Here is a 17,305-nt window from a genome sequence, read left to right on the forward strand (position 1 = left end):
GGCTCCTAGAAAGTTCTGCTCTAACTCAGAGGACTCAGCTCTGCCCATTTTCCCTTCTGCCTCAGGACCAACTCAGCCAGGGTCTGTTCTAATGAATGCTTCCCCCCCCCCCCCCCGCCCCGTTCCATTGCCAGCGGCCAATTTGGAGGACACAGCCCTTGGGAGGATGAAGGTCTGTGTCGGAGACCACAAAGAGCGGGTAGAGAGGACACCATCATCTGTACCTGATCTCTATTTGTCACATTTTCTACCTCACTTCCCATCCACGCCCTTCTCTCCGCTCCCCTCCCCCGCCCCCCACCAGGGTCCTGCCAAGTGTCTCAGTCTGGATCTAAATGGGAAAACAGAAATCAATTCAAGTACACAATGGAGGGAGTGTATTGCATGCCCTGGTTACACAGATGTTAGAGGAGCCAAGAGTCAAATGGAGCAATGAAGTAATTTAGAAATTAGCAAACCTCCAGGAGCCACTGCCAGCTCCGGAACTTGAAGAAAGGGAAGGGTGGCTACTGACAGAGCCTGGGAACTGGGGTCCCCTGGGACAGCTGGGACCGTGATGGCGGCTGGAGCGGAGGCGGGGCATTGCTCCAGGCAGGGAGAGGGGCCATCCCCCGCCATTTCTTTTCCGGACCCGGCACTCCCCGTTAGGGAGACGGAGCCCCAGACACAACAGGAGTCTGGGGAAGGAAGCCCGCGGCAATGAGCTGCAGGAGAAAGGCAGGGCGGGGCTTTGTGAACAACAGGCCGAAGACCAACACAGTGGGATCCCCAGACCACCCTGTGCTGAGACCCCGAGGCCCCCTAGCCAAGATCCCACTGCTAGTTCAGGTTGGAGCCAAGACCTCCGCCCACTGCCCCAAGGATGGGATCCCATGGAGGGCTGCCCCTGGGTTGGCTCTATGGGGCTTCCGGCCCTGGCCCTATTCTTGACGATCAAGAGCTCCTTTGACACTTGAAGGCAGGTGGCTAAAGAGAGGGTTGTGGTAGTGGGGGCTCACCGATCTTTTCTTTCTGAACTCCACCATGTGAGTCACTGTGGGAAAGTCCATGCTAGGCGCTCACCGAGCCGGCTCCTCCATCTGAGCACGTGGCACGGCGGGACCTCCTGGCGTCCCCTGCACAGCAGCGCGGTCCACGTGACCAGTCCCGGCCAATGGCGTGCGGGCAGGAGTGACGTCGGTTTCTGGCAGTCCAAGACCCTTAAAAGCACATGAGTTCCCCCAAGTCTTCTTTCCCTGCCACCGCCAACTTAGTTGTTGACACGTGTCGACATGATGCTGTAAGATAGAAGCAGCCAGAATCTCTAGAGAGGATGGCTGCCCCGGAGAGTGAAAACCTACGCTCGAATGCATGCATTAGAAAACAACAACAACAACAACAACACTTTATTGTGTTAAGATACGGAAACTCTGAGGTTTCCTTTGTTTACTTGGTTTGTGTTTTTTAATTTTGTTTGTTTACCACAGCATACGTGGCGTTACAGAAATAGAGTTGCTATATGCCATAATGCATTCTCCCAGGACACGGTTAGTCCCCCTCATATTCTCTCCCAGGCCCCGGGACAGCCCTTGTCCCAGTTCTGTGTTTTTTGCTAAGACCACCATCTCCGTGGAAGCCAGGGGCTGCCTTAGACATCACAAGCCAGCAGAGCGGCTGGTGCAAAGGAGAAACTCAGTCAGGAACTTGACTCAATGGATGGGTGAGCGAACAAATGACCAAACCAAAGCCAGCTAAGTGCATCTTAGAACTAGATCCTGGCTTATACTGGGGCACCAGAAGGAAAACGCCGTCCAAGGAAGCCAGGATATAATTCAGGGGAAGCTTTCCGGGTCACAAAAACGATCCGTTCAGGATTCGTGAAATACAAGGCAAGGCTTTTTAGAAGTGAACACCAGCCTTGCCGATCTGGAAGGAGGCAAGGAGAAAACCCAAAGGGGCCTGGGATCACAGGGGACACAAGCCTGATCACATCCTTAGTGACAGGCCAGCCTACACCTCTGGGACAGGACCCAGGAAGGAGGAAGCAGCACATGCAAGACAGGGTGCGATCATCCCACTGCACTTGGCCTTCTCCCGGATCTTATTTTAGCTGTCACATTTAAGAAGGATTGGGAGGTTCTGGGGCAGAGCCAGAGCCAATAGGAGAAAGGATGAAGAGTAGGGGCAAAAAAATAGAACCTGTAGGGAAAGCCTAGGGGAAGTGGGAGTTAAACGGGACTGAGTGAGCAGGTGCATGCTAATGAGCACCTCTCTAGTTTGGGGGAGGGAACAGAACCAGGGGACGTGGGTTCATATAGCAGCAGAGAGGCTTGGGTGCCACCCAGGCAACGAAGCTTGGTTGACAGGGAGCCATACTTTGGGGAGATAGGGCGGCTGCTCAGGAGGTCTCCATGGGCCCTTCCCTGGCCCTAAAAAGTGCCAGGCACAAAGGGTGACTGGGGCATAATGTCCCAAAGGTGTGGGAAGAAGAGAGATATCTAATAATGTCCCTAGTGCCATAGGACAAGCAGGGAGAGGAGCCTGACCAGCACCTGCCAACTCTGGTTTACAGGTCTGAGGCTGAGGGGCATCATGGGAGCCTCGTAGATCCCAGGGTGTCAACACAGGAAGGATCCTGTGAGGAGCAAGAGAAATCAAATATGATTTCCCTGCAAGAGCAAACTGGTCAGGTGCCCCTAGCTAAAGGGCCTCTCTGTTGTCCGCTTTTGCCAGCCTCTCAGCAGGAGACTTGACCCTCTTCCAGATCACATACCTCTAGGTTCTCTGCGTCCCTCCTCTCACCCTCAGCGTGGCCCCCACACTCCCCCACGTGTCTGCCTCCTTCTCTCCACCAGGGGGCAGTCTCTGGGCTTCCTCCTGCTTTTCAATTACTTGTAAGCCAAGCCACAACCCGAAGCAGGTCCATGAGGGGGACTGCTCCCAGCTGCGCTGGGAAAACAGCTAACACAGCAGTCCCCCACTAATTTGTCTGCCCGTGGAGAAGTTCATTGGTGCGCCCTAGTCGTACCTGGCCCCTCCCCTCTTTCTCCTGTAGGGACGCTGCAGCCGCCTCTGCACCTGGCCACTAGAGGGCACCATGCCCTCACCACCACCCCAGCGATTCTGCCCTTTCCTATTGCCCTCTTCCTTGTAGATAAGGCCCATTGACCTTGCACAAAGGAACCGATGAGGAAATTCCAGGACGATTGAAGGGGCTTAAGTCAAAAGGTGTACAAAAGCTGAAAGATAGATAAAAATGTGTGCCTGGCACTGTGCCAGATGTTAGGGATTAAAAGATAAATAAGACCCCTAGCTGCCCACTTCTCAGCCTTAAATGGGAAATGGACAAGGCACTGGGCCTTGAGGATGAGCCCAGGGTTAGAGAACTGTATCTGCTGAGGGAACACCCAAAAGGTGCCCCTGTCTCCTGACTGCCAAGGGGCTCAGGGAAGATTCCTGTAGGAACCAGTCTTAAATGGCGAGCAAGGAGTAGCTAGTGAAGGAGGGAAGGGCATCCCATGGAGTGGGAATAGAGGCTCAGAGGCATGAAAGTGTTCAGACTGGAATGCAGGGTAATTAGAGCTATGTCATAGTTCAGAAAACAGGATCTACTCCTCTCCTTCCTGGTTGGAGGAAACCCCAACTATGCTAGTCTAAGAAGCCTAGCAGGGTTCCCCTGCTTTCCCATTGACCTACTCTCCTCCTCCCCTCCCCTCCCCCTCCTCCTCCTCTCCCTCCCCTCCTCCCTTCTTCGTCCTCCCCTCTCCTTGCCTCTCCCCTCCTTCTTCTCCTTCCCTCCCCTCTCCCTCCTCTTCTTCCTCCCCCCCCCTCCCCATTCCCTGAAGGGGGTGGATGTCCAAATTTGGGGGCAAGGAGCTACCACTTGGTCCTCATTGGTGCTCCCTGAATACTGATCTCTTGTTCCAATATGACTACAATTCCCATTTTGCTAACGTGATAGCCAGGGCTCAGAGAGATCAAGGGGGCTGCCCAGGTTACACAGTGAGTGAGTGACAAAGTGAGCCTCTCATGGAGGCCGTCTGGCCCCATATCCTATGCTCCAAGGAGAAGGGACCTTACCCAAATGTCCTCTCTCCAATAAGGCCAACATTAGCCATTTTAAAGCAGATTTTTTAAAAGAAATCTTCAGAATACAAAACTAATGCATGCTCTTTATTTTAAAAATCAAACAATATAGAAATGCATAATATTGACAGTAAAATCCCTTCTAATCCCAACTGTCCCTTTCCAGATAACTACTATGCACAGCTTGGTGTCTATACTTCTCGACATTCCCGTGGGTTTGCAAATATATAGCAAATATATATTATTGTACGTTTTTTAAATGGCATTAGGCTTGTCTGCAATTTGGTTTTTTCACTTAGTCAGTCTTGGACAACTCTCCACACTCGTATGTACTGCTCTAGAAAGTGGAGTCTCGTGATCCCCATTTATCTCTGAGGATGCTGGGCTCACGGAAGGTAAGCTGCCCCAGGCACGCAGCCCACAAGGGACAGGCTTGTCAGCCCGGCAGGATCTGGGGCATCCAGTGGGGAGCTGCCCACAGCTACACCCGCCCACTCAACACTTTTCTCCCAGCAGCATTGGCACCATCGTTAGATGCTGGGAATTTTTAGGAATGGATTTTTTGTGTCATTTGTAATAGATCAGAAATATCCCAGTAAGACAGATTGCCTAAACCTTTTGGGTGGTTTTCAGTGAGCTGATAAAGTCCTGTCAGCTGAAAATCAAGGCTCATCCCTCTTGTTTGTCAATTTTTCCCCATGGGAAGGCAGCCTTGGGTAGCAGCTCTTTTGGGGTGGGAGGTGGGGGGAGGGGCAGAGTGCAGCAGGACAGACCGCTCACCCGACACCTCCTGAAATAGCCAAACATCCGGACTGGAGGAGGCAGGCATCACCAGGATTCAACCAGAAGCATCCCTTCAACTCCCGCTTCTCAACGTGTGGTCTTGGCATCACCTGGGAGCTGATTAGAAATGCAGAATCCCAGACTCCAATCCAGACTTGCCAAATCAGAATCTGCATTTTAACACAACCAGCAGGGGTTCCTTATGCAGAGCATGAGCAGCAAGTCTTCGGGAGTATTCCAGAGCCTGTAAAGCCAGCCCCTGGCTCCTTTCCTAGATGTGTGTAGCTGATGTACTCAGTATTAGAAACTTAATGAGAGCTAGCAATTACAGGGAAGTTTCCAGGTACCAGGCAGCACTGTGAGTGTTTTGCTTGAATTACCCCATTTAACCCTCCCAAGGACTCTCTGAGACGGGGTACCATTACCATACCGAGAAGAAGTCGAGATGCAGAGAAGTTACCTAACTTCTCTGAGGTCACATGCCAACACGCAGGTGAACAGGGACTCCACGCCTGCCCCCCCAGAATGGGAACCACTTCGCTATGCTGCCCGCAGGAAGGTGGGGAGGCTGACATGGAGCCATTCTGACAGGCATCTCCGGAGTGGCATTTCTAAGCTCTTGCCAATACATCTTGTTTTATTCTTCCCCCTCCCCTCCTTCTGCCTCCCCAAAGACAGATCACCTTAGAGAAGGCGAGAGAGAGCTCAGCATTAGGGAGATGGGGAAGTAAAGGCAGCATGTTACATTTGCAAAACCCTTTATCATTCATCTCCCTTTATCCTCCCAAGCACCAAGCAAGATGAGGCAGGTGTTATTATCCCATCAGACAGATGGGAAAAGGAGGACAGACACCTCGGGTGACTTAGCCAAGGTCATATGAAGCTAAAACTAGCAGCTGGGTCTCTTGGAAGCATTTCCTCTCTCCAGGCTGCCCCCTTTTCTAGAAGATTCCATCCTGGTCTCCCTATCCTGAAGGCAGCCTATATCTCCTCTCAGTACTTCCACCACTCTGTGGGAGAACCCGGTCCCCAATGGGGCCTCAGCCTCTCTCCCAGGCTGCCTCCTGCCTGAAGCAATTATAAATCACGGCATTTTCCCTTCATTCAGACCTGATGTTTAATTCATTGCTATTCTGGCTGCTTTAATGCAGAACATTTATTCAGCGGAATAGCTTTGTTTTGCCTCCCAAGCTTTATTCTGTTTAGAATACCATTTCCATTGCAGAGGGGGCTTGCTGTGAGCCACCTTCCAGGACTCCGGCTTCCCATTCCCCAGGAGCAGCCCACCTCCGTCTTCTGCGGGGACTCACCCTGGGGCTGCGAGTCAGCTTCAGCTCCTGACCAGGACTCCAGACTTTTCTGTTGTTGGTCCAAACACCCGACATTTTCCATTTGCTCCCCCTCCCTTTTGCCCAGGCCACATGCCCGGTGTAAGGAGCTTCCTGGCTTCCTTTCTTGTTGCTCCCAAACTCCACAGCTGAGATGGCTTAGCCCTTTACTGTGTGTCTCAGGCCCCACACCCAGGTGCGGCCCGCCCCTGCCCAGGACATCAGAAGTTAGAGGGACCCGAACACGGGTATCAATGTCACATTGTACCCTTGGAGATTCTGCCTCGTGCCATTAACCGTTCCTTCAACTACCCCCAGTCCAGACAAATCTAGACCCTTGGACCCGTGTCTTTGAATGTCATGCCAGGCCTTACCTTTGGTGATAGATCTCCTGGCTGATAATTTCCATCGTCCTGAATATCAGCATATTTAAAGTCAAGAGGAAATGGTGAAGCCTGCTAAGTGTCTATACATTATCCATTCTCCCCCTCTTTCACAGAAACAAAACGCTTAGCTGAACACCAGGCTTGAAATCCAGCTAACAGATAATCCAGCATCCCTTGCAGCTAGGTGGGTCCACATGCCCAGGTCCCGGCCAGTGAGATCCAAGTGCAAGTGTTATATAGGACTTATATAGAGCCTTCCTAAAAAGGAGAAAGCACCACCTTCTTAAACTCTTTTCTCTCCCTTGCTAGTTGAAATGTGGCTGCAAACGCTGGATCTCCAGAAGACATTTTAAGACCATGAGGTAGAAGGCACATGCAGGCTATAGGAGAGATATAGACAGAAGGAGCTCGGGTCCCCAACACCGAGGATCCCCCCTGTTTGTGTGGTTGGCTAGTCTCTGGATTTCTTTTCACGAAAGCGATAAGCTTCCATCTTGTTTTAGCTACTTTATGTTGTATCTTTCAGTACATACAGATAATCAAATTGATTCCTAAGTAAGGAAGACACATTTCTTTACCTGTTTCTTCATCTGCCTGATGAGAACTTAAGGCCAGTGTCTGAACTAGTTTCAGAGACAACATATATGGATGGGACGCATGATAGGAATGAGGGACGGGAGAGATACAGTGCAGGGAATAGGGGCCTGGGACACAGAAGTAAGAGCGCATGAATATCATTCAACCGCTCACTGTACAGATAACAAGACTGAGTTTCAGACAGAATTAATCATTAGTTTGCAGTCAGAAATTCAACCCACTCCTCCACCACCACTTAGAGAAGGCTTAGAAAGTCTCAGAGAAAATCTGACGTGTTTTCCAACCTTGCCCTGCACTGGTCCTTACTGTAAGAGTCAGAGCTTGCCGGTAAGGGCTCTGTTCCCTTCTCCTCTTGTGAGATGTGTTACTTCAGTAAGTACCAGACTGTTCCTTATCATCATACAAAGCAGATGCAGGGGGAAGAATCAATCCTCTTTGGGGTGAAGCTGCTCACTAGGAGGTGAACTGCTTCTACGCTGCCTGAGGCTGGAGGAGGGCAGTTTTTCCATTTTTCTATCCCCGGCTCCCCCAGTCTGTCCATACAGGGTGAAGGTCAAGCACAGGCTCTGAGACCAGGCTGCCTGGTTCGAATACAGGCTCCACCACTTACTGATTGTGACCTTAGCAAAACCCCTCACCCTCCCCACGTCTCAGATCCCCCACCTCTACAAGAGATGGTGATTTGTACCTACGTCATAAGGTTATTGCAGAGATGAAGTTAGGAAGAGACTAGAGTAAGTGTTAGCTATTGCTATTGTTTTCCCATGGATTCCAGATTAAGATCCCCGTAGGAAATGTCCATGAGGTGCCTGGATGGCTCAGTCGGTTAGGCGACTGAGTTCAGCTCAGGTTATGATCTCATGGTCCTTGAGTTCAAGCCCCACGTTGGGCTCTGTGCTGACAGCTCAGAGCCTGGAGACTTCAGATTCAGTGTGTCCCTCTCTCTCTGCCCTTCTACTGCTTGCTCTGTTTTTTTCTCTCTCAAAATTAAACATTGAGAAAAAATTAAAATGCAAAGGTCGACATCGTGTTATTTTGCTCCTTTTCCATATTCCTTGAGGGGATTGCAGCTGGCCTATCAGCCTTTGTTCCTGAGTCCTTATAATGATACCTGGCACATGGTGGGTACTCCAACAAGAACTTGTGAACGCAGCTGGGTAGGAGGGGATTTCGTTTTCATTCTTCAGATGATCACCCTCTCCCTTTCTGTCCCCGTCTCTCTTCTCCCTCCTTCCTCCCTCTCTCACTCTGTCAGGCTCTCTTTTGTCCCTCCACCACCATCCTCTCTCTATTTCACACTCTTGCTCTGTCTTTCTTTCAAACACTTGCCCAGCTCACGCCAGCCTTCAGACTAGCATGCGCCTCACCTGGCTGCCCATGCCCCATGCACACTGTGCACTGCTGCCAGCTCAGCCCCCAGCTCAGCCAGCCTCAGCCCTGCAAGGAGGCCTCTGGTGCCCAGCCTGAGGATGGACACTCTGGGATCAGGGCTGCATGGGATCTTTGCTGTCCCCCCTGTCTTTCAGCTTCCACATCCTTCAGATGAGGAGGAGACCAAGGGCCGGAGAACCTGAGGAGGCTGTCTTAGCACTGCACTGCCAGTCTGTCCCCGAGCTGGGATTAGAACCTAAACTTCTCAACTCTCAGCCAGATGGTCATTTTGCTGCAGCGTCCTGAGTCTGACTGGTGGAAACATAGCAGGAGACCGTGGAATGTTTGGTGAATGAATGAATGAATGAATGAATGAGGAGGGAGAAAATACCCTTCTTTCTTGGAGCCCCTGGTGACCTGCTGGCCCTTGTCCCACTAACATAAGCACAGATGGCAGTGGAAAGGAGCAGTCCATTTGTACTGAGGGGTCCCCAGAGGAGGCCCTGTCTCCACTGCCAATCTACCTGTGACTTCTTGGCATTCTCTCCCTCCACTGGCACCTGTGTGTGTAGAGACCACGTTCCTTGTTCTCTATGGAGAGATGTTTAGAGGTCTGAGCCCGTGCTCTGAGATTAAGCCTCTTCCTTGGGAGTCATGGTCCGGGTCCTTGTCTCTGTGGCTTTTTTGTCCACTCAGAGCCCTGTGTTCTGGCTGACACATGGGCCAACAGCACAGTCACTATTGTGGTCCTATAGGTTGTTGCCAGCTCTGCACATTTTTTTTTTCTTCCAGAAGTGGCCCACCATCCAGCTTCCTGTTGTCTCAAGTTAAGAAGAGATGTCTTGGGGAGCCTGAGTGGCTCTGTTGATTAAATGTCTGACTTCAGCTTGGGTCAAGATCTCATGGTCTGTCGGTTCTAGCCCCACAGACTCTGTGCTGACAGCTCAGAGCCTGGAGCCTCTTCAGATTCTGTGTCTCCCTCTCTCTCTCGCTGCTCCTCCCCTGCTCATGCTATGTCTCTCTCATCTCTGAAAAATGAATAAACATTAAAAAAATTATTTTAAAAACGAAGAGATATCTTGACCTGACACCCCCTCCCCCAGAACCCAGCCCCTCTTTCTTGGTTCCTCTCCCCCATCTGGGATCCCCTGAATGCTACCTGGCGCAGCAGTTTCTCCTTTAACTGTTCTTGTCTTAATTCCATCCCCTGCAATTGGAGCCTGAATAATGAGTTATTTCACAGGAAGATTGATCTGGGTATTAGGGCATCGCTTAGTTTGCCATTACAACAGCCAATTTTTGGTTACATGCTCTGCTGGGAAGGGGAGAGGGCCAGGCTGCTGGAGCTTTCTAAAACAGGAGGCAGTGGGTGGGAGGCAGGGTGCTTGGGGGAGGGGCAGAGGTGGCCCGGGGTGAGGGGGAGGGGAGGGGCGTGGCTGGCCTTAGCCTGCATCTGTATTCTTGGAATACAGTGCTGGGAAAGAGACTATAAGGGCTGAAAAGGATGTGATCCTTTCTCAAAGGGAGAGGAAGGGCTGGGGGTTGAGGCTGGTGGTGCCAGAAGTGGGGAGGCCTCTGTCAAATAAACTGAGTGAAAAAAACCCAAGTGATAGAATAGTCCAGAGTCATCAGTATTTCAAAGTGACGGAATGGCTGACCATCCCTCCCTGCCACATCCCGTACAGAACCTGTGGTGGGGGGGAGGGGGGTTTGCAAACACCTCCAGGGCCTTCACAGCAACTCTGGCAGCAGCTGAGCTTCTCTTTGAACTTTGCCCTGTGGTTGAGAGCCCACCCTGTACAGAGGGGGCAACTTGAACGTGCGGTCAGCTGAGTGGAGGTCTCCCCTTTGGAAAAGTCCCCCGTGCCTCTGAAGTTCATTTTCGTCGTTGATGTCATGAATATCTAACGCGGTCATGTTTGTGAAACGCTTGCTGTGTTACCTGCCTGGCGTTATATGAATGCAAAGCGTTATTAGTGGTATCATGCATCACCACAGCGGCAATCTCAGAACCCGTCTATGACCAAATGAGTCTGTGGACACAGAGGGGGAAGTGAGGGAAAGCCGCCTCATCGGGAGGCCCAGCACTGGACAACAGTGGTCACTTTCCACTCTGGTCACTGAAGAAGGACCATTGCCGTCTCCTCTGAGGACCCTAAATATCCCAGCGACCCATACACTTCCAGCCTGGCCTGTGAAAGAGATAACCAGAGGCTGATGATGATTTGCCTGAAGCATTGGGGCCCCAATAACAACGGAAGCTGAACAGGCTTTAGCTACATTACCAAAGCCATTAAAGTTAAAAACCACTAAACAACCACAGCTAGCTTCCCATCATCCACCCCACAGGCATCCAAAACAAAACCAACAAGAATGTGTTAGAATAAAGCGGACACTGAGATTTATTAATAGCTTGTGTTTGCCCAGAGCTTTAAAAGCAAGCCCCCAGGCATTGAGAACCTCACCTACCAGGCACTGTGGAGTAGCCTGGGGGAGCTTCCAGAGCACGCTGAACCCCACACCCTAGAAACTTCAAGGTCGGAAACTAATTTTGGGGACCTATTATAAGAGACTATTTTTGAGCACAGCAGCAGCATGGAGCATAGTGGGTGAGGATATCTGTGACATGGAGGCAGAGTTGAAGACCCTGGGCAGACAGAACAGGCAGAAGGAGGAGGGCGATGCATGTGGAAACTGGGATTTGGGGATGAGAGTCCTCTATGTGTGAGTAAAGGCACTGACAGTATGAATTCAGGGGCAGAAGGAGCCACCAGCATCCGTGTCTGCAACCAGCCCTCATTTTGTGATCACTGGTAGGCTCTACAAACAGGGAGGTTCTGCAAACAGCACAGGTGTGTTAAATAGATTCAGATTCTCTGAATAGCAGCTTGGTCTATACACAGAGAATAGTGCACTCATCAGGGACCTGGTGAGCCGACGGCCACAGGATTTGTGCCCCAGGATTAAAGCCACAGACCAGAAGACCATCTGCTGGCACGCATAGGCGAGTATGGGTCAGTTTCAGTGTCTAAGTGATGTCGTGGGCAGGATGGTTTGCCCAGAAGACCTGTACCACAGATGCCTCTCTGTGTGGCACCTGCTGCCCTCGAACTAGAAGGATCGGAGGGTGGGCAAGTTCCCAGTCCCTTCCCTATAGCTTCTCTTGGGTCCCCTGCGTAATGGGGCTCCTCCTCAGAGTCTCCAGATGTCTGGCCGTAGAAGGCTTGGACCATACATTATTGAGAGGAAGGCTGGGCTCCTTGCAGAAGCTGAAGCCATTGCCAATTGCAACGTGCAGCATTGTTCAGTCCTTCTGGTTTACAGTCTGTTTGGACATCCATTATTTATGGCAGCTGAGTGGCTGTGAACAAGCTGAGACTCAATTAAGATAACGTTCCCCTGCACAGAAGCGGTGGTTAATGCTGAGAAGTTATTCCAACTCACTCTTTACACTGCACAGAGCTGGAGATACAAAGAGACCAAGGGGCTGACCTAGAGACACCCAGAGACAGAGAGACAGAGCAGAGAACAGAGAGATGGAAGGGGAAAGAGGGAGGCAGACACCTTCTGAGCCCAGAGCAAAAGGTGGGCCTCTGCCCTCGTCTTCCCGCCTGCCTCCGTGCTGGAATCCCTGCCCCCCCCATCTAACAGGAGAGGGGATGTGTCTCCTGGATCTCAGAGGTCCTGGAGCCAGGTCTCCCCCTCTCCATGGCTGCCCTCCTTTCCTTGCCTCATCCTGTCTCCTGCTGGTCCCTCATCAGCCTGTCCCCTGAACAGGGGAGGTCTGCTGTGTCCGAGCACTATGGGTGGAGCCTGCCAGGGGCAGTGGACGCTGCTGCACCTGCCGGGCTCCCCACTCCCCACGGCAGGAGTGGATGAGAGGCAGGTGGGCAAGGGCTCCCAAGAGTGAGGGGCTGGGACAGGGGGAGGGAAAGTAGGTGGCAGAGAAGTGGCTCAGAGATTTGGGCAGGATGGGCAGTGAAGACGGCTAGAAGGGAGACTGTGGAGGTAGGGTAGGGTGGAGGGAAGAGGAGAGGGTGTCCAGAGAGGTAGGGAGATGCCGTACCTCGCATGGGTGTGGAGCAGGGAGAACCCACGACACAATCATGGCGCTTAAGTAAGAGGCCACAGAGGGGACTCAGCAGCAACAGCTGGTGAGGCCCTTACTGAGATGTGTTGCACCTACTGGTCACCATTCTTGCCCCCCCAGTGTCACACAGCGGGAGGGCCTTCGACCCACTCTCCCAAGGCCTTACTCTGCGCCCTTTCCTGCCTGTCACCAAGCAACTTCCCGGTGTGAATTGCTCCTGATTTCCATTTATCTTTGAGGCTTTCAGCTAAAGGGATTCACGAGAAGCCAGCAGGTCCATGGGCCTAATCAGGCCTGATGCATCTCTAACCAGACAGGAGGTGTGCGTCTGGATTTGTCGCCCGACAGGTACAGATGTCGGAGGCTCTCATCCATGAGACGGAATCACTCTCGGGGATTGAGAGGCTGAGCGGGCGTCAGTCAGAGGCAGACTGCACATTTCAAACAAGGAAGGAGGCTGCCGGCAAAGCCCCCTCCGACAGACCCAGTCAGCGGGCCTGGCACTCCGTACACTGAATTATGGAAGCCCTCCTGCCTCAGAGCAGTGGACCTCTAAGGATGCTTCCTTTCTGTGGCATTTGCATCACCTCCTTTCAAAGGGAGCCCAGGAGCAGGCCCCACAGGGAGAGTGCCTGGAGGGGGAGGTAAAGGCACGGATGAAGTCTGGGCTAGAGCCCCAACTCTGCTATTCACTAGCTGAAGATCATGGGTAGGTAGGTCACTTCTCTGGCCCGAGTCTGTCACCTGGTCTCATACATGGGGCTGTTGTAAGCAGCTGGTGAGGGTCTCACCGCAGAAGGTGGCCCTGTCTTCTGTGCTCCTGTAGCACGTGGGGCCTCTGTTGGGTGATGCCATGGTCAAGAGGCCCTGGCCCTGTACTTGTTAGCTGTGTAGCTTCAGGCAAATGACGTAACCTCTCTGTGATCCAGTTACTTCGTATCTAAAAAGGTGACAGTGACAACGCCCACTTGTTCAGGCCGCTGAGAGAGTTAATACCTGTGAAGCCCCAGGACAGGAAATGTTGCTGGTTGTTTTCTTAGTGGGGAGGGGGGACATTTTGGCACCACCTCTATGAGTTAGAAGGCTCTTACTTGCTCATCTCATCCCTCCCCATCAGCCTAGGAGCCCGTCAGGGCCTTGGGCCTGCAAAGATAATGTGCCACTGTAATGCCACACAGATGCACGAGCTCTGCCTGGACTTGGCCTCTTGTCCACCATGAAGACTTGGGCTAGCGGCCCCTCTCCGAGCCTCGGTGTTCGCATCTGTGATGCAGATAATACCCTCACCTCAGAGAACCAACTTAGATGGTATCTCTGAAGCACCTAATACAGTCAGGGTCTGGGGTGGGTACTTAAAACTATGGTGGCTTCTGGGGCACCTGGGTGGCTCAGTCGGTTAAGCCTCTGGCTTTAGCTTAGGTCAGATCTCACGTTCGTGGGTTCGAGCCCCGCATCAGGCTCTGTGCTGACAGCTAGCTCAGAGCCTGGAGCCTGCTTCAGATTCTGTGTCTCCTTCTCTCTCTGCCCCTCCCTCTCTCATGCTCTGTCTCTCTCTGTATCAAAAATAAATAAAACATTAAAAAAAACATTTAAAACTATGGTGGCTTGGGCAATCCTGTGGAGACTCACCCTGGAAAAATGAAGACGGCCCAGAATGTCCCACCCTTCCCTGCCCGGGCCCCCGTCCCTTCTGCTGCCCTACACTACTCCAAGGCAGTGTCCCAGGCTCCAAAATAACCCAGCCTGTCCCTAAGCCCGAAGACCTCTAGCCAACTGGCAAGTTGGAGTGTGGCTGAGAACAGATAGCTCCCATCCCATTCTCAGGGATGAAGAAGTGTTACGTTTCTGAGGGCCACAGGCATTCACAGGAAGTATGGAGATGCGTTCACCAGGTAGCAAGCAGGCAAATGTTAATAGTAGTAAGTAAGACAATAGGGAGCCACGGGGGTCAGAAAGAATAAGAGGGCACAAACATTGAAATTTAAAGTTGTGAAACACTGCCATTGGCCAAAGGAAGCATTTGGTTGTGGGTCCCCAGCTTGCCGCCCCTGAGACAAAGGGGCCTGGAATGGTGAACCTGCAGGCTGAGGGCTGAGCACAAATGGGGTAGCAGCATGTCCCCCACCTTCAGATCATTCCAGAGCAGCTCTGAGTCTCCTACCCCAGTGAAGGGAGCCAGCTCCTCTCTGCTCCTCTCAAAGGGAGCCCAGGAGCGGAACCCACAGGGACGGTGCCCCTCCAGCTGCCAGGAAGGCCTGCAGCTCAGTGGCCATCCTCCCCCGCACCCCCCAGCACAAGCAGAGGACAGTCCTGTCCTTTCCGGGTATAGAAAGGCTTGGGATTTAAATGCCAGTGGATGGTATCAGAGCAGCATGGCAGCCACCAGCTTAAACTGAATGGAAGAAAGGAAGGAAGCCCCACTCAGCAGCCATCAGGTAGAAGCAGGAGGGTGGAGAGAAGCCCTGTGCTTCCACGTTCCATCCTCAGCCTCCTGCCCGGGTCAGAAGGGGCTGGAAGGAGGTTGCATGGGTGGGGTGTGGTGAAGAGAGGGCAGAGCTCACAAGGAAGGGCCCAGGAGGCACCCTGTTCCATCTGGCAGTTCACCCCACCCATGGCTCTCAACCAGACAGACTAGGTTCAAATCCCAGCTCCTCTACCAACTAGCTCTGCGACCATAGGCACCTTCCTTACTGTCCCTGAGCCTCGGTTCTGCATCTGTAACACTGGGATGATGATAACTACTCTTAGTACTGAATGGCACGGGGCCCGTCACTCACCAGGCAGCGATACGCAGCAAATAGTATCTAATCTCCACCCACTGCAGGGTTGCCCACCACCAGCTTCTGGCAGGCCATCTGTGTCCGGCTGAACACGCCCAGTGATGGGTCCTCGGTGCGGGGTAAGAACGCTAAGCCTTTACCTTTCAACTCCACTGTGAGTTTCGGTATCCTGAGAAAGAAATCCAGAAAATGTTTCTGGATTATATATAGCTTTACTGGTGGTGGATACCAGAGAGGTGGGGCAATCACCTGATTAATGGGCTCAGTTAACAACAGTAGCAGTGACCCTGGCTCACATTTACCAGGAGCTTACTTGCTGGTGCTGCCCTAAGCACTTAACCTTTGACCCTGAGGTTTAACCTTCAGAATAACCCCACGTGTGTGTACTACTGTTACTCCTACTTTGCAGATGGGGAAGGTACACAGAGGGAGGGTGAGCAATACCCCCCGGAACTGGGCGACTCGGGATGAGGACCAGGTGGAGTGGGTTGGGAGTCCGTGTGTCCAAGTGTGGAGGGAGGGATACGTGGCAAAGGCATCTAGACCAATCTGATATGTCAGGAGCCGAGAGCCAGGAATAGCATGGCTCATGCCCAGCTCACCACTCAGAGTCACTTTGGTCTCCGGCAGTCTCTTATTTTTAATTCTGTAGGGGGGTGTGTGGGTCTGGCAAGAACGTGGCCCTGCTGGCAGCCTCTGTCTCCCCTCCCTCAGTGGGGTAGGCAAGCCAGGACCTGGGGCTGGGGCCTCCCTCTGAGCCCCCCACTGCGGCGCCTCCTCCTTCCAGATTAACTTGCATCTGGGCTTCCTGGAGGCAGTGAGGGGGCAGAGACAAGACCTGCAGGACGAAGCAGCCTGGACAAGTTCCCCAGGAGATGCTCTTGACAGTCCGTGCATTTTTCTAGCCAACCTCCTTGAAAGGGCCTGCCCATCCATCATTCCGTCCTCCCCTGGATGAACTAGAGTTGTCTCGGCAGCCTGAGCCCTGGGCTCACAGTGACAGTGCCTGGATTTGCTTTCCCATTTCCCTCAACTCTCCGGAGGAGGGAAGAGCCCTTGGTCTCCAAACAAGGGCAGCACAAGGTTATCTTTGCGGGGGTCTGCTGGGATTTCTACATCTCTTCTCCAGCATCCAGACCAATTGGGGGTTCCTCCCTGGCCACCCAGAGGGCCTCTGACCCTGGCTCTGCAAACACCTGCAGTGTGCAGCTCTCTCCCACTGTCATGTCCTGTCACAGATGCCAGGCTCAGCATCCATACTGGCCTGTGAATCAGGCTTGAGTCCAGCCCTCCTCAACTCAGCCCAGCATCCACCTGCCCCAACTGTGGCCTATGTGTCCTGTGTGTCAATCCATGTAGAGGACAGAAACACCTGGGGGGAGAGACAGGAAGGAGGGAAGGAAGGAAGGAGGGAAAGAAGGAAGGGAGGGAGGGAGGGAGGGAGGGAGGAAGGAAGGAAAGAGAAAAAGAAGGAGAAAAAGAGGAAAGAAGGAAGGAAGGAAGAGAGGAAGGAAAGAACACGAGAAAGAAAGAAGGAAACCAGGACCAGATCCAGCAGATGGGTCAAACAAATGGAGACCAGGGACCACAGCTAGGCTTTTGGATTAAGGTCACCTCTATGCAGCTGTGAGCCTCAGACCAGGAGACAGCGGTGCCACTGCTGGGACTGAGGAAGCTGCCACAGCCGCCCCCACCAGGAAGCTGGTGACAGGACCACGGATACACCAGTTGCTGCAAATCCTCACATTGGCTGGAGCCCACTCACCTTCCGACAGCACCTCAGCAGGTATGGCCTCTGGCTCCCTGCCACCTTCTGTAGCTCGTGGGCATGCCTCTCATTGGCAAAAGTTAAATCGCAGCCTGAGTCCCAGCAGCAGGAGACTCGGGGGGGGGGGTGTCACTTCA

This window comes from Suricata suricatta, chromosome 7 (assembly GCF_006229205.1).
Source record: "Suricata suricatta isolate VVHF042 chromosome 7, meerkat_22Aug2017_6uvM2_HiC, whole genome shotgun sequence".
NCBI classification, from domain to species: domain Eukaryota; kingdom Metazoa; phylum Chordata; class Mammalia; order Carnivora; family Herpestidae; genus Suricata; species Suricata suricatta.